Below are 17999 nucleotides of genomic sequence, written 5' to 3'. Positions count from 1 at the left end.
TGCTTCACGCACGTGGATAACCGCTATAGGAGACTACTTTGGAAACTAACTGCAAGTACTGTATATGTCGTACCCAAGGGTGTACCTGGCCTGGTGGCCCGTAAATGTGACGCAATATTGCGAGCAGCTTCGGCCATAGCATGCTAACGGACGACGACACAAATTGAAGTGACTAGCGCAAGAGGGGACAGGGAACACTAAAGACGCTACAAAGACAAGGGCCCAGTTGGATGTTTGCGCTTATCCTTGTCGCCTCTTTAGTGTCCCGTGTCCTCTCTTGCGCTAGTAACTTTAGCATAGAACACCAACTAACCCGGTCTCACACCCTGCGACGACACAGGGACAGTTTGCTCAACTCTTGTATCGTGACTTTTGTGTCAAGGTGAAAAACCAACTTTTCCATGTATATGTCTTAATACTTAAGCACATCTAGATTTACAGCTGCGGTGGTAAATGAGTGCCCATGAGTGCGCATTGCAAAGTCGCTAGTGAAATAATTGTGTGCACCTTAATGAATTCGATAGGGGAAAATCAAAATCCGTCCACGACGGCGTCTCTAGTAGACGCTGTGCGATGTTCGGGCGTTAACAATGTGTGCCGACTGAAGAAAGGCTGCCCCGAAGTGCTCCTGACGATTAGGCTAGCTTCCTTACTCCGTAGAATGAAAAAAAAAAGAAAAATAAAATGAAAAAGAAAAGAACCGCATCAGAAGCCCAGAATCAACCATTGCTCGTCGCGACTAAACGCTCTTAGGATGACGAGCAATTTCGAGGCGACGAGCGAATACGCTTGATCAAGAACACTGATAACGCCGGCGGCACAAGCATTGTGGCGAAGTTCAATGCGCAGGGATAGCTTTTATTTTTTTAATTTTATTTTGTTTGGTTGACGTCATCACGCGTCACCGCGGGAAGTTTGAAAAGTTTAAGGTTAATACGCCACGTGGTGGCACTCACGCGAACTAAACCCTCATGTCCAGAAAAGCTGGATACGGTCACAAAAACACAAAAGGCATGCGCTGTCGGTGTTTCGTTTCATGAAATTTGTTTATGAGCTGTCATTCACGAAATTCGGAGGAATGCCTTTGTAAAGAATGCAGGACAAGGTATGAGCCACGTTGAGGGCCTGCCTGGTTGTTGATCAGAATGATTTCTGCGGATTTTCTGCGACGCGGGCATATAGACACGGCACCCTCAACGCTATCGCGATAATACACGACAGGAGTGTGGCACAAAGGAAAGCGACCCGAGAAGCTCGTGTCGACATTACGCCGCATCGCATGTGCACAATAACCTCTGAACGCCGTCAGCAGGCGTGACCCCCCATAAATGCAGTGCAGCAGCTGCCACGCTTGTCTCCGTGCTCACCCGCAACAGCAACGGCGGTAGACGAAGGAGGTGGCGAGAAAGTTAGCGAGGGAATAGAGAGAGAGAGGAGGCAGTTTGGTGAGCTACAACGCTACAACCCAGAATGGCGCCGAAGCTCGCACTTAGTGCCGAGGAGACGGAGGCTCGCAAAAGCGTCGAGCGGAGCAAGAACAAACACGAGTGGTGCACGGAAACTAACATTTCACATCACGTGATGACTGTCGTATGCCCGCAACGTCACCGACAAATAACATCAATCAACAAAAACAGCAGACAAAGTCTCGCTTACATCGATTCCCACAGTGCGTGGGATCTCCTGTTAAGAACGGCCAGCTGCAGTGCAAGTTTGCCACCCAGTTGCGACTTGGGAAGCAACATCTCGGGAGCATCGCCGCCAACCTCTAGCCACAGCGTGACTAAATCGACTTTGTGTCGGGGAACAAGACGCGCATCCCCCACACTCCGTCGCTTCAGCTAGGATGCGTTCGGTGAAGCAGGCTTTGTGCTGAAACCGCCGCCAACCTCCAGCCTCATTGCCGTTATGACGGAATGAGTTCGGCGGGCCAACTATTGTTCCCAAACTCCCCAACGCGGACCTGATCTGCTACGGGTGCGCGAGTTGCCTCGGGAACGCCGTTTGGCGCTGCTTTCCATGCACCGACCAAGACGCAAGACAACGCGCTACTCGGAACGGCTCCGAATTCTACGGGGCCCCTCTGACGTCGGTTCCGGACCTTCGCACGTGTGTGCATTTGTGTGTGTAGACCGTCCTGCGGGGAGGCGGCTAGTTTGCGATGACGAAACGAACGTTCGCATCACCTTGTATCGGGAGAGGACCGAGTGTTTAAAAACCGCTGTTGTGCGGCTGCTCAGGACACTCTCTCTCAAGCAGTCATGTTAGACTGATGTACTTTCTCAAACAGTGATGTTAGACTGATATAAATACTGTAAATAAACCCATATTCCTCGTTCTCGATGAGAAGCAGTCCTTCCCTTCATCAACGTCCTCAGCGTGGATAAGTTGGACGACGGCATGGGCCAGCTACCTTCTAATTCATGCCCGACTCCAATCTTGACAACGGATCACGACCGATGGGATTGAGCCCCGAATCCTGACACTGCATATTGATCTCTCTCTCTCTGTCTCTGTCTCAGTTCTTCCATTCCGCCCATATCCATTTATGACGCCAGTAGACAGCTGGGAATTTAACCCGCCCCTTCGTAGTTATAAATCACCACTACATAATCTCTGTGTGACCGCAATGAGTTGACATCCCAGAGAATGCAATCCTGCGATGTGTAATTACAAATGTTGAAACTCATAGAAACAATGCTTAGGAAAGTAAACGCGCTGCGCGTGCCTTAAGACAGAACGCATGCGGTTTTTGTTAATTTCTGAGCTTTTTAGTGCATTTTATCTGGGCGTGTACACGCGTATACAGCCTCGAGCGTAACAATGGAGCCCCAGGAGCTTTGTACGTGTTTTAGTATCAATCGAAACTGTCAAAGACAAGTGCAACAATATTACTGTAGTCACGGTGTCTAAGCATACATGGTTGATTCGATTTGCCCTCTACTGGCGGGCTTTACTCTATTTTTGTTCGCTGTCGTGCGTAGGGTCAACTCCCAACCGCGCCGACGTGGGAACGGAATGCACGAAATCCCGCGTTTTGCGACTTCGGCGCAGAACGCGAAACAGCGAACCTACAAATGTGTGACTATCTAAGGGTATTAATAAATCTGGGCCCATGACGACATCTCAAGTCAAATACGTCTGTCTGTCTGTCTGTCTGTCTGTCTGTCTGTCTGTCTGTATGTATGTATGTATGTATGTATGTATGTATGTATGTATGTATGTATGTATGTATGTATGTATGCATGCATGCATGCATGTCTGTCTGTCTGTCTGTCTGTCTGTCTGTCTGTCTGTCTGTCTGTATGTATGTATATCTGTCTGTCTGTCTGTCTGTCTGCAAATAAAAATAGTATTCCTGTTCCTGTTGACCTACAATAATATTTCCTCGAGCGCTTTACCGTCTGCCATTATACCACTGAGTCACGCAATCATGCATGGGACACAATGCGAGCAATCACGCGCTGCGCGCGTGTTCTATGCCACTGCCGCGCAGGTGCGGTCGTGTTTCGTTGCTGCTGTTGCACGATCTTTCGAAATAACGACGGGGGAAAATTCGGCACAATCGACCGTTGGCCCGATTGCTTTCGTTTTATGTGTTCATTCAGTGCCAGCTGTACGTAGAACTATGCCGGCACTAAATTTGCGAGATGGGCTTACAGTTTCTTGAAACATACGCGAACGTCGAGATGAGCGCTTGACGCCAAGCGACTCACTTCCGTACTCGCGCAGTGGTTGTGCTGGCAAAGGAAACGTGCTTTTGCGGACGCTGCTGCGTTCGGCACTTGCTATAACAGCTGCTGCTGCACAGCGTCTCCACACAACCCATAGTAGTTTATTTATTTTTTAGGAGCTCCCTCTTTCATTGCGCTGCCGCTCCATTGCAAAGCAGGTAACTATTGCTCACAAAGATTGAGATTATCGCTCTTTTTTTTAATTGCTCGCAATAATCCACAGCTCCTAGCTTTGTGAAAGGAAGATACGAAACTAATAAAACATAGTCGGAAAATGTCACCAGCACATCAAATTTTCTTCCGTTTCTAGCGCTGGCGTGCTTAATTGTCCCGTTATTACTTCACTGCTTCCGTTGCCTTTGTGCGCATCATCCGTGTGTTTTATTGCGATGGAAATCATGCGGTCTCTGGGAGTGTTTTCGCGCTGTCGCCGCTGCCGCGCTTCCCAGCCGGCCGAGCGCATACGCGACCCGCGCACCTCGTTTTGGAGAAGGTCACGTGATCCGCCGCGCATGCCAGAGCTAAGCGGGTGCGTGAGAGCGCGAGCCTTGAATGCCTGTGGCTTGGTGTGCGCTGTCTTCGCGCGGCCTTGGTGTGAGAGGTCCTGAGATCCACTGAATTTTGGAGGCGCGGCGCAGTTGAAATGGTGAAGGGAGCAGCAGCCCGGAACGATCGCTTTGCAGCCGGCACTCCTCGTTACGCTGGCTGTGTGGCTGCGAATGCTCGTGGTCGTCGAGTGAGAGAGAGAGAGAGAGAGAGAGAGAGAGAAAAAAACTTTATTGATGCTATCAAGGGGTTTAGCGGTGAGCCGTCTTGCGCTTGCTGCCTGGCTCTTCAGCACGGGTGTGCCCCTATTCCAGGGCTCCACTGAGCCTGGCCACTTCGCACGCGTGCTGCACCATTGCCCTTTGGGCGGTGAGCTCGCTGCTGGTGAGCAGGCCCTCCCTTTTCGTACGTATCTTTGGACACGTGATCCTGCGCTTGTTTATATAGTAATTGAACGGTTGCTGCGGTCTATACTGCCCAGATTGACCCGAGCATTTCAGAAACTGTATTGTGAGAAAGGGAAGCTTAATCGGGTGCGCCAGATAAACAGATGTAGCGATTACTTTAGGAAATTTTCTAGTTCAGATCTCGTATGTTTGGTGCGAGACAGCGGTTGGCGAATGCCGAATCACTGAAAAGCTGCGGTCCTATTTTCTAGCAATGTATTTAATTTGCCTTCACTGGTTTCGTCGTTGGTTCGTAGGTTCCTCGGACGCCGCGGCATTATTTTTAACGCTGACATTAGCCACGCCGCGCGGCGTAAGATGAATTGAAAATGAAATGGAACTTTACTAAGTACGGACCCTGGTATAGCGGGGGCGGTATTGCCTTTGGCAATTTTCGATGAGTGTACAGTCGCAACAACAATGATAACGATGATGGTGAAAACAAGCATGGCATTGTTTCAGTGGAACCCTAGCTATTTATTAGATAATGGTTGATCCACTCTGCAGAAAGTGTATCGACCTTTTTCTGTGAAGCCTGTAAAGTGTGAAAAACAGACTGGTGAGATATCAGTATTTTGACGCTTTTTCTTACGCTAATGCCGCATAGAGTCAGTGCAGACAACCTGTTCCGAAGCCTATCGAGTCACTATTCGCAAAATGAAATAGACCTCGCGACTTTTTGTTACACACAGCTGTGTACCCTATATAGCCAAAAAGAAAGGTCAATAAGACGACAAAATGGATTCTGTAGACACTCTACCGACTGTCTATATTCCCTTTTATAACAACCGATGTCCCCGGCACTCATCAAAAAAGACTAGCGCGGTAGGGATCTTGCGTAAAGAAGGGTGCGACATTGGTCTGTTCGTTTTAAAATGTGTAGGAGCAGCGAAAAGAAATAACAACGAGGTCTGACATCGTGTGATTTCGTCGTGTGGTGTTTTTCTCGTCTCCCTCCTTCGTATTTCTCGCGCTCTTCCAACACCTTCTATAACGATGGATGGTGGTTAGGTTCGCGTAAGTGCCGGTGTTGATAGTTAAAAACGCCTGCCTATACGCAACCGCGGCGATGTTTGGCACCGGCGGTGACCTCGCGTCCTCTCGTGTTTTGCTTTTGTTCTTTCTCGATATAACCGCGCAGCGGCAGATGCACGGCTGTACATATATATATTATATCTGGCAGCGGATATCGCCGTATCATAACCTGTAGGAATTGCCGCAATATAGCGGCAAATGCGCACTTGTTTTCTCCGTGGTTTGTCCCCCTCTGCGAACGAGATGCCGCCGTCAAGGTCGCAGCTAGCGCGCGCGTGCTTCCCTCTCTTGCGACACTTTAACGTTGCGCGCTGCTCGATCACTCGCTTGGTGCTCGTCATCTCGGCGCGCTCGAGGCGTCAAGTGCCGCACAGGAGCGAGGCAAGTCGAGTTAGGAAACAAGAGGCCGATAAGTGACCTGAACATTTAATGCGAAAGCATTGTGTGCCCCATTACGCGAAAATCCGGCGGCGGCGGCGCGATCTAGCGATGGTATCAAAAATGGCCGATGGCGCAAAGACTAAAAAAAAACATAAAAAAAATAAGTAACGTCAAGAAATGCTCGGATCGACGTCACATTTCTCGGGGAGGTTCCCGTAAACAAAGTAAACTAATGGCTTTGTAAAGAAAATTTGGCACATTTCGCTCTGGTTGATGATTGAACCCGGACCTCCGGGGCCGCAAGAAGAGCACGCTTCACCGACGCCACGGTTCTGGCTGTCTAAAGGTGTGGCCTAGTGCTTACGTCAATGGGCACGTGCGGGCGCAGCCAATCGGGAGGAGGTGGCGCCACGTCGTGAGCGTATAAAGTCGGCGCGTTCTTGACGTTTCGAGTTCTACAAACGGTGTAATGATTTCGGATTCCGACACGTCTTAAATGTCTCTGCCAAAACTTATTCTCAAAAAGAAAAAAGAAAAGAAAATTAGCGCGCTGCCCTCCCGCGCGTCGCTTGCTCTTCGGCACCACCACTTGCTCTCCACCAATCGCAAGGCAACGGTCCTCTCAGTCGACCTCATCCCACCACCGCGGACACCACCACAACCGTCACGACGCGTAGATTACACGGGAGACATATACATCCCTCAAGTTAGAAAGGCATTTAATGAATACATTGTTGCGCTCACAGAAAAAATAAAGCCTTGGGAAGATAAGTAGGGAACGATAGATAGTTCGAGCGCGGATTTACATTACTGATTTACAACACTGATTTATATACATTATCAGCCCGCGACCTATCATTTCCTACTTTTCTTCCCAAGTCTTTAGTCTTCTGTTAGGGCAACAATGTATTCATTATATCTCAGCCAACTCGCCCAGCAACAAGCTCTACTCAAGGTAAAAGGTATGTGGGTATCCTGTAAATAAATAAATAAATAAATAAATAAATATTAAGGCATTATTACAAGAGAAGTTAGCATAATCACGACAGACCTAGCATTAGTCATAGAGGATCGCATAGCTTGAAATAACATTCATCGTTGTGCAGCAAAATGGTTCGAATGTTTCCGATCTGTGGAAATTCACACGCCGAATCGACAGAAAAAAAGCTTTAATGCATGCCGAAAGCATTAATTGAAAACATTTCACCAAGGGGACAATAATGTTCTCTTATGCCCACGCGTAAGTGCCTCTGCCGAACGTTTCTCTGTCTCTCCCCCCCCCCCCGCCCCCTTTTTTTTCTAAGTACCTGAAGTACAGAAATCAGGTGCGACAAAGAGAGACAGCAGTGCGTCACGCGTACTTACTCACACAGGCAGAAAGTTCAAGGACATTTATCTAGACAATGCCTGACGCTAAAGCCAATGAGTTCGGTGAAGAAAGACGGCAGCTCGTCGCAAGCAAACTGTTCTCTTCCTTCGCCCGTACACGTGGCTGTGAACCCTACGACCGTTGAATAGGATAAACGCTGTAAATGGCAGGTATTTGCGATCGTGATAGCGTATGCATGCGCCCCTGTGGCAACTCTGAATGACTGAAGGACTACACTTCTCGAAATCGCATGATAAATTAATATTGTACGAGCTTGAGCACCGATTCGTTCGCAAAATCTCCTTTTCCCTGTTTACGTGGAAAATTGGCGAGGGATCTAGGACAATAAATTATCGCGAAAGATTAATCGTATAAAATAATACTTCATCGTGTTAGCTATAAGCTATAATTATTCGCACTTTAGTATTACTATTATTATTTTCTCCTGTATGTGACACTTTGACTGCGAGTAAAGCTTTGTGGCAAAGGTATGCCGCGTAATGTCATTGCCCGTCAAGTGCTCGCAAAAATTTGTTTATACAGTACACGGAAATTCTACAGAAGCCTAGCAGTTTGTTGAATGTCTGTAGATATATCGCGTGGGTTTATTTCTGCATACCGTCTGTAGCTCTCGTGAAAGCAACCCCCTTTAAATCTGTGGACAGCAATACACCGAACTGATATACGCGTGTTTGTAAAATTTGTCGATGACAACCTGTAAGCTTTGAATAGTCAAAAGAGCAAGTCTATAGGGGATCATAGCACTCTACTTGAAGTCGGTATCGGCAACCTTTAGGCTGTTCGGATTCGTATACACGTTCTCTACTTGCTGTCAAAAGCCACAGCGCGGGCACTGGTGACTTTCTTTGGCAGATGTCACCTTCTTCGCGCTGTTTGCCTAATCAGTGAAATGAGCCAGGTATATTGCACGTCCAAATTGATTTTGAAAGGTTGTTGCTTAAAGTTGTTCACTCTTCTTTGTTCCATCCTCAAAGCAAGTTCTTAATGACGCAATCATATGTAGTTTTCTCAGACCGAAAAGGTTCCACGCTTGAATCTGGGACGAAGGGAATTTATTTGCATATTTATAGTCACCTCTTCCAAAAATTGTTAGGTTGTATTTTTTAAACTCTATAAACACATATGCGTAAGGTCAATAGATTTTCTACAGAATGGTCTATATGCAGTGTAGGAACTTGCGGCTTCACACTTTTTATCGACCTTTGTCTATTCGAATGTGTATAGAAGATTAATACAGGCTGCTTTATAGGCAGTCTATAGTTTTATTTAGTTATTCTTTTATAAAACTTGGTCAATTCTATATAGAACGGTAAGGTAGTCTATAAGTCTACAGGCAGTCTGCCCTATAGACTGTCTTAATTCATTTTCACAAGGCACGGCCCTACCTTTATCACAGACACCGAGGCCGCATTCTTTGCCACATTGAGTAACACGCGCTCGCCCATAAAAACTCAGTTATAGGAGACGATTGAGACGCGGGCAACTAGCAGGGCAATTTACAGAAAAAATAATAAAAAAAAGTCGTAACAACGCAACCCGTCATCTGCCGCAGCGCTTCCTTCCCGTGCCCGCGATCCACCACCAGTGAGGCGCGAGAGACGTGTAACAGCTGCGGAAAAACACGCGCACACACAAAAGGGGGAAAGAAAAGAACGCGTTGTTAAAGCCCCCAATCACTCGCGAGGCTGCTGAAGAAGGGAATGCGGGCAGCAGCAGCAAGCAGCGGGCGTGTGACATTACAATTGAGTCGCCAAACGGAGCACCTTCGCCTCTCCTTTGTGACGCTGAGTCGACCCCTCGGTCCTTCCATTTTCCTTTACCCTCTCTTTCTGGCATTCTGCGTCCGCGGGCTATTTAATTTATTGTGGTTACACGAGGCTCGTTACGCTCGTCCTTCATCATTTCGTCGTTTTCTCGCATTTCTCTTGAAATGGCAACATATCTTCTTCGCTGTGCGTGTCTGTCATTCTGTCTGTAAATTTTTTTTTTTGCTTTCACCTCTCCTCTCCCTCTCGCTTCTTCCGCCTTTCTCGCCGCGCCCTTCAAACGCCCCCGGCGCGGCGGCGACTCCGCGCGCAGCTTCGTCGTGAGGGTGTGATGAACGGAACACCTGTTGCCGGCACTCCCGCGGTTAGCGCTCCGAACGCTCGCGAACGCACAAACGCACGCACTCACACACGGCAGCAGCGGCGATGCGAGAGCAAAACATTCCTCTTTCGGCCAGCGACGCGAGCGCAGCAGGGTTGAAAAGCGCAGCAGCAGCAGCAGCAGCCGGAGCTCGCGCTGCCGCTACGGATCATCGCCGGCGCGCTGCACGAAAGCACAGCCGTGGCCGCCGACTGCGACGCCGCTCTCCGTGGAGTCGCGACGTGAGACGTCGACGTAGCCGCCCTTGTGAGAACGCCGGTGTGCCTCCTCCTCTGCGTTTTCGTCGTACGAGGGGTTGGTTGACTCACGGATATCTTACGTGAAAGCGCGAGGACGGTCGATGGGGATTTCCTTCCACTCTTACCGTGTTGTGCGCGCGGCGGGGACCTTCGAGCGAGGCGCCGCGAAGAAGTGCATCGGAACCTTGTGAGCAGGTATACTGCGCCGTGGTGAAGCGTGTTTCGCGTGTCGGACTCTTCAGAATGTCGACTGAAATTTGCCAACGTCTATGTAGTACTTCGACTCATTTCCGTTCTTAGGGGCAGCGACCAATGGGACAGCGCCGAGACATTGGAATAACTTACGAAGGATTCAGCGATGCGTGAATCGAGTCGTGCGTACTTATCTGTGCAGCTTTAAGCACAATTTCATGGTCATAAAGGAAGCCGGCGCGAATCATCTGGAAGAATCGTGCGTTCTCTATAAAAACGATAAGCTCGGCAAATAAATTCCTTTCCTTAGTCATCATAGATCGGATCAGTGTAAGAAGGACTGTGACTAGCCGGAGAACCAAGTTTTCTTTTAATTATTGGACAGCTTCTGCAGCCTATTGCTGCGGCAGATTGCACGCGTTTTCTTCATATTCGTGGCACATGAGTGAACTTGAAACGCGTTTTAGCTTTCGCTGACAGCGAGAGTGAATGTTGCATTGCCTCTCTCCCTTTTTCGAGAGGAAACCGGATTATCAACCACGAAGACTGTGCGTGTGTGTGTCATCGTGGGTGGCGATAAGACATCGGCTCTTCGGTATCTGTGATGTCACCACGATGCATGTGCCAATTTCCCCAGCCTACGTTTTCGGGCCCGTGACCCCCACGAGTGCGCGGTCTTCAAACGCTGTTAAACTGGCCGAAAGGGCGGTTCTAGGCTCGTTCCGACGCATCTTGTCTGGCAAAGAAGACGAAGGCGCAAGTGCGAGCTCGCGTCGGGTGTAGTAGCATTCGCGTGCCCAAGCTCGCGCTCTTGTGAACGGCTGCGAAGCTTCGAGAACGCTTCTATTTCCCATTGCCAAGCGCGACCTGGTTGGGACCTGCGAGCCTTCCCAGAACTGTGACTTTGCTATCTGCTCTCGCTCGCATTCGCTTAGGTCTGCGTTTTCCTCGCAAAGTTCCTTCACCTGACAACTGGACATTGTTTTTCTGGTGCTGCGTCGTCCCGGGAGCAGACGTCGGCGCTGAACTGTTTGTCGTTCTTCGGTCAAGGATAAAAAAAAAGGGGGCAAAAAAGTAAGTTGTGTTCGTCGATGTTTCTACAATTAATGGCGAAAAAAGAAAGAACAAGGCAGTATCGGAGGCACTTGGGAAGAAAGTTCTCCGAACGCGCAGTACGGGCTGCATACGAGGGTGGCTGTCCACGTTGGCAAAGTGCCAAAGCTGCTGCTGGTGTGAAAGACTGCGGCGCTTTCTTTAGCGCTATTATATGTAATAAATAAAACATTGCGCTGATAAAGACAGGTTATCGCGGCGTGCCCTAAGGGATCTATATCCTATCGTGGAGGGCCTCGGATCTACCAGTTAGTACTACTTCAATCTTGCGTTTCGAGCGGTATGAGCGCCTCCGAGCATCTGTGCTCAATATCTAGCGCAGCATAGTAGGCTTTCAGCAAATTCGGGTTTTCCTGCAGGTTTATTGCTGCTGATAATATGATTACACTTAAAACTTATAGTAACCACAGCGTAAGCTCGCCCCTGCAGGGAGCCAAGTGCTCGTTATGGCACCAGTGTTTGCGTGTAAAACGTTCAGTAGGTTTACAATCTTTGGCAAGCTTGTGGCGGAGGCAATGAAATGAACAAGGAACGCGAAAGTAATTTAAACAAAAATTTGGTTGCACTTACATTTGGATAGTTATGCGCTCATCGCCCAGAAAGGTGAACGCAAACGTATTGCGTGTTAGCGCTGGTCTCCTAACCGCGGAATATTCGGTGGCATATAAGGTGACTTATGCTGCCATGACTACTGGCAACAACTGAGCGCATTGTGGTTGCAAGCTCACCCCGTCGTTTGCACCGCATTCCACGGTAGCTGCGTGTCTGTGACGTCCAAATACGTATACTGTGTGCAAGCGACGCCGTATAGCGGCGCTCCAGATTAGAATTCACTACCGGGGGTTATTTACCATGCATCCAAAGTACACTGCCATAGCTTTTCGTCGCAAAACACTCTCACACCTTAACGCAGCGGCCGGCAAGCGAACCCGTGACCCCTTGCGCAGCAGCAGGACGTCACATACCGATGCGAGTCGTCCGCTGCAGGTATACAGTAGCTTCGTTCGTAAAGCCTTGCTTCTGGCTGTTAACGTATGCTTGTGTTCGCTATTGCAGTGTGAGTGGCGGACTTCCCGAACCACCGAATTAACATGGTTCACGCGATAGTTATAGGCCCGCATTCTCGCGACACGAGGCCGTCCGCCGAGCTCATTCAGCGGCTCTTGCATGTCTGTCGAATTTTTTTCTTTTTTTTTTTGCCGCGGAACACAATCCTGCTGCGGAGCAAAGGGCAAGCGCCGTCGTGCCGAGTTGCAAACGCACGTTCGAGTGTGCTCTATAGAGCTGATAAATTCGTTACGCTTACCTAATTTCGTACTTTTCGCCCTTGGTCATTGGCTGGTCAAGTTGCCACGCCGCCTTTATCGCAGGGATCAGCGATAAAAACGAAGCGGGAACGAAAATCGCCGGAATCGATTGAAAGGGGCCGTTAAAATGGAGCGCTGTCACGTGGCTTAAATGACACACAGGCTTTTCGCTGCGGCATCCTTCATGTGCAGCTTTTGCCTTTAACTGTATATATATATAGTTCATTGGTGTGTTAGCTGAGCGTTTATGGTCCGCTCCGCTCGGACTGGCATATGCTAGCAGTGCTCGCACGTCCACTTAAGGGGAACGCCATAGTGAGCTTGCGCGCAACGCTCAACGCTGCTACGACGGTCGCTTCCCGAGTTCCGCTTACAGAGGCGATTGAACGGAGCGGTGAAAGCGCGTTCTACTTGGCTTCTTGGCCGAGCTGACAGCGCATCGCTAGCATCTCGCGAAAACCCACTTATCAAAAAAAAAAAAAAAAACGAAATCTACGCAGTTCTGTGCAATGCGTGAGCGTGTGAAAGCTGAGCGGAGCGGATCGCTAGCGGTGTTAGTCAGTTTATTTTTTATCTCGATAGTCGCCCTTAATTTGAAATTTCCATCATATTTCGAGGCTCGCATCAGTCCAAGCGATATCAAAACCGAGTACGCCGCGGGCGCAGGAAAGGCAGCCAGCCCAGTTATCAAACGCCCCATGATGAAAAGCACAAAAAAATTTCAAACTAAAGGTCGCGGCAGATACTGATACTGCACGTTTTTCGCGGTAATCATCTGCTGCGATGTGTCGTATCAATAACTGTCGCGGCGTGCGATTATTCAAAGTTCGTCACCTACTTCGACACGGGGAAATTCCGTCCGATATGATAGCCGAGCTGCCTATATTCTGCTTTCATGGCGCACGTGGTTTTGCTATGGCTTCATTGAACGTTGAAATTCTGTTATCCCAAATAAGGCATGATCTTTAAGGTTTTAGAAGAGGCCGTGCTATAAAATATGTGATTCTCCCATAATTTGCCATAAAAACTATTCCAAATGTCTAATAAGGGGCTAATTAACAAGTATTTATTTATTAGTCCTTTCACCTCACATTTTTACCGCCAAACTGTGTCCACATCACCTTCCAACTCATCTGCACAACTCATATGTACGCTACGCTGATTGCCATTTCATAGAATATCTGTGGAATCATTCATAAAAAAAAATTCCCTGTATAAAGGTAGCGTTGCCTTGGAAAATTGAAATCAAGCGTTTTTGCTCAGTCTAGTCAACGGCAAAATGATGCCTGCTTCCTTGCGTACGAACATAAAGTCAGGAATTTGTCTCCGTCAGGACAACAAGTTCGGCACCCTGACGAAGATGTCTCCTTATCGAATTTGTCCTTTCAGAGACACCTTTTGTTGAACCACTACTGATCATTTGAAGCCTTCGTGTTCCTGTGGACCAATCTGTTGTTTTGATTTTCCTCCAAATGCGTATATTTGCCGCCCAGGGGGCAACCGAAATTTGGTCATGCACACTCAATCGAGTGGTATACGTCAAGAGCACTCGACTGATTCCAGGCGCTGAAGGCGCCGCAGTCTTCATGTGTGCGCGGGAAGCAAAACAGGGGTTAAGTCTAGTGTTGGATTTCACGCGACGATAGCACGTTGTGAAAAAGGTTTCACGAAGCTGACGATTGTGGCAGTGGGAAAGATTTTGGGAAAGTATTTGTGATAACCGTCCGTATTAGATATTTGCTACGAAACATTTCGCCGTGTTTCCTTACCTTTGTGGTTGTCAACGCTGTCATCTTGAAGGATGTCGGGTTGTAATCAGTGTTTTTTTTTTTTGTCTTGTGATAAACTTAGTACAAATTTTATGTATACCAAAAGCCTACAGCGAGTCTCGATCAGTCTTCAGCGTTGCTCGCTAACTTAGCGTTCTTAGTTCCGAGTTTTGTGCGAGTGCGTGAAGAAACGATGATCGAACAAAGCGTTTGGCACAATGCAACGAGAGCTATTTCAAACAGGTAGCCCAGCAAAATGCAAACCAAGTGCCTGTGCTTCCAGACTGCCCGCTATATAGGCGCGTTTTTGAGTGGTCAACAGACAACTCAGTGCCTGGTACAAAGCTCTTAACTCTTTACCTTCCATGGGGAAAATAGTTTTGTGTAGGTTGCACCAGATCTTTTTTTCTGAAGGAACAGCTGCACCCGATATTTTATGTAATACATAAACAAAAAGCACAATGAATGCAGTATTCACGTATGCTAGCTTTATTAACGAGATGCATGTCATAAAAGATATATAAATTGCTAGACTCAAGATTGTGTGATAAAATTGAACAATGTTTTAAGGACACGCTCGTATCTGCAAAGAAAAATGTGTACCGAAAATTATGAGATATAAAATATGTATTGCCCTTTAATAGGCACTATCTCCGAAAAAATCTTGAGTGAACAGGTATTCCGCTACAAATATTTAACTGCAAGCACTACAGTTGGGCGTGCCGGGCTGCGGCCGCCGAAGTTCAAGGCTTGTCTGCGCCGTCGTCGCTATCAGATTCGAAGTCCGACGAAAAGGCAGCATCCTCAGACTCGCTGATGCTCGATCCATCGATAACATGGATCGATCACATCGATAACATGTAGATCTGCGATTTTTCGAAACGCGCGCGCCGCTCCGGGAGGCGGCCATTTTTGCTTTCTATGTTGACTATCGCGAAACTTCGGAGCGCGTTCAGAAATTACTGCCTGGCGGGAACAAATCGAACTGCTTAGCAGACTGAATTCTCCTCCTTCACGACCGATAATGCAGTGCGTCTGTGAGCGGCGCGGGAGGTCACGAAAGCGGCGTTTCAAACCATCGTTAGCGGGCTAACGATGCCCAATGGGCGTGGTACCGAAATAGTTAATCATATATTCCAAACTGTTCGATGTCTGACGCCAGTAATCGCCTGATTGCGGAAGACTAATGTTGGGTACGCAACGATTGGGTGCATTCCTTGATTGGTACAGTCCTCACGGGCAAGCAAAAATTTAGGTCGCAGTGGTGATGTTGGATATGTGGAGCACATGTTCGGCGTGGCGCGCGCTTTTAAGCTTCGGCTTGCGCGATTTCTTTCGCCCACGCCGCACACAAGGCCACCGTACTCTGTTATCTGGGGGCGCTAGTCTGTTTTCGCCTTGAGCCGCCCACCTCTGTGCGCGAAAAACCGGCACATTGTGCTGATAGCGGCGTCGCCTCACGGTCGTGTCACTTCCGGCTGCTTCCGCCCTGGCAGACGCGCGTGGAAGGCGAACGTGAGAGCAAGGAAACTGCAACTGCGACCTTGTGCGTGTCTGATGGAAACCGCCACTTCCCGTTTCTCTCTTCCTTCCGCTGCTTAGGATGAGGTCACTGCCACATATAAACCGAAATAGAAAATTCAAATTAGATAAGCTGCGCTAAGCAATTCACAGCTCTGGCACAGATGTTCTGTTGTACAAGCACGCCAGGAATGGAAGCTTTGGAGTGGCGGGTGACTAAATGCGCTCCATATTCTCTTGGGAGTGGAGGGCATCCCCCACTCTGGCTTTTCTGCAGCAGAATTACCGGTCTAGTGCAGCTTGGTAATCGGGCACTAATAGTACATGTTGTAAGGCACTGGAGCGAAGAAAGTCAATGCAAGCCTCGTCGAACAGCGTTAATGCGTGGCCTCAGAGGTCTGGCAGCGCGCTGTTGCTGTTGTTGATCTTGGAGGCTATGGTTACTGCTGTGCGGATAGCAGCTTCAGTCTACGGGCGGCGCCGCCTATACTACTACGCGAAGCGGAGGCATGTGTCAAACCCTCATTTTCACCAACGGTCCTTCACACGCTCGCGTGTTTCTCATACTTTCTGTAACTCTTTCTGGTTTCGTTGAGTATGGGCTTTCATGTGAGAGGGCTACAGCACACGATCACTACTATGCCGCGTGCAGTTGTCGAGAGGCAGAGGCGCGCGTATTTAACATCACTGATGCGAAGCTGGTGGCGTAATTCAAAAAAAAAAAAAGTAAGCACGAAGAAGACGTCATCGCATACACACAAGTTGATGCGCATCAGGGTTTTATGAGTGATCGTGTCTTCTTCGAGTGTGTCCAGTTATAAATATGTAATGTAACTTGTATCCTTCAAGTAGAATCAACCAGCCTACACGCGACCGATTTTAGTATTTTCAATATGCTTAAAATGTACACCGAACACCACCAGGAGCATCTACTGCCACTTAACCAGTAGCACGACGTGCCTAGAAATCATCGTGGTGCTGCAGGTTTCACACGCATCTCCTGGGCGTGTAGAGTGTGAGACATTCGCAACGGTTGGTAAATCTTTTTTTTTTTCTTTAAGAACTTGCAGGATGTTCAGTGCCAGCAAAATGTCAGCAACGCCAGAGCGCTTGCGCATAATTTTCCAGAGACTGCATGTATTGCAAAGCTTGTGTGTACTCGGGGGCTGTTGCCAATACTGATTTGATACATTTTGGATACGATGTAATCGGAAGACCCAGAGTCAGCTTATTGGGGTTAGGTAACCGTGTACGCTCGAACTCTGTGCTACCACAGTGGCCCAAGAACGATGTAAGCTTCCTGGGGTGCTGACTTGTTATTCCCTTATTCTTCTCTCTCACTCTGGTGTAGTTTACAATAAGACGCGAGGTATCGAGAAGAGCACACGAACACAGATGCACGGCGCTAACTTCGGACATTCTTTTTTTCCGGACATGCCACACCAATCTTTTGCATTGCGCCTCTCGCGTCACAGAATACGTGCGTAAACGTTGTCGGAAGTTTGAACCACCACCCTTCCTGTCCCGTTGTATTTTCCTCAGTTTCTTTTTTTTCTTTATTTTTGGTTTGCATTCTGTTCGCTGGCATTCTATACTGCATAATTTTACGTTGGAGTATCCCTTGGTAGGGTTAAGATACCAGCGTGCATCCGTATCTAATTCATCGTTTTCTTTTTTCTTCTCCTGGATTATTACGCGCTAGCTCTTCGAAAAAAAAAAAGATAGCGTGTACGCAGTCAGCAGTGGTATTAAAAGCCAGTACACTTTAAAGGGGCGCTTTTAAAGAGCGAAATAAGTCGAGCTGCGTTAGTAAATTACTGTCCTACAGTATCAAAATAAGCCGCACTTCACGTGACGCGAGGCTTCGTAGGCCAGAGACTACGCACAAAATGACAGACACGTGGCGACGGCGCCGTGAAGTCCGCCCGCCCACCAACTCTCTATGACGTGAAGAATTTGAATGACGTCTGTTCGAGCTCTTAGCCTTCCTTCTTACTTTCTTTATTTTTAATCGGTAAAGGGCGGTTACATTGTGTTCCGAAAGCGCCAAAAAAATAAAAAAATAAGAAGCTGATGTTATCAAGTTCCAAGGGCATCTTGACGTGAATGCAGCCCTAAGTACTGAAGTGCCGGAAGAAAATAGGTGTTTTAAGTTAGTGGAACGAAGCCTGTTGCTTC

General features: G+C 48.2%; 1 protein-coding gene across 2 annotated transcripts in view; it reads left to right on the top strand.

The window, feature by feature from the left end:
* The window catches only part of LOC126545015 (uncharacterized), a 466980-nt gene that overhangs the window by 299054 nt on the left and 149927 nt on the right, over positions 1-17999 (top strand). Inside the window, exon 1 of one of the 2 annotated variants that reach the window (XM_055061793.2) lies at positions 8760-11185. The exons of the other annotated variant lie outside the window; for it this stretch is intronic. The gene's annotated coding sequence lies outside the window, so the exon portion shown is untranslated. Of the gene's footprint in view, positions 1-8759; positions 11186-17999 lie in introns of those variants that run through there. 2 annotated transcript variants of the gene reach the window in all.

The sequence above is a fragment of the Dermacentor andersoni genome, chromosome 3 (genome assembly GCF_023375885.2).
Source record: "Dermacentor andersoni chromosome 3, qqDerAnde1_hic_scaffold, whole genome shotgun sequence".
Lineage (NCBI taxonomy): Eukaryota > Metazoa > Arthropoda > Arachnida > Ixodida > Ixodidae > Dermacentor > Dermacentor andersoni.
This window is presented reverse-complemented; position numbering and strand designations above follow the sequence as displayed.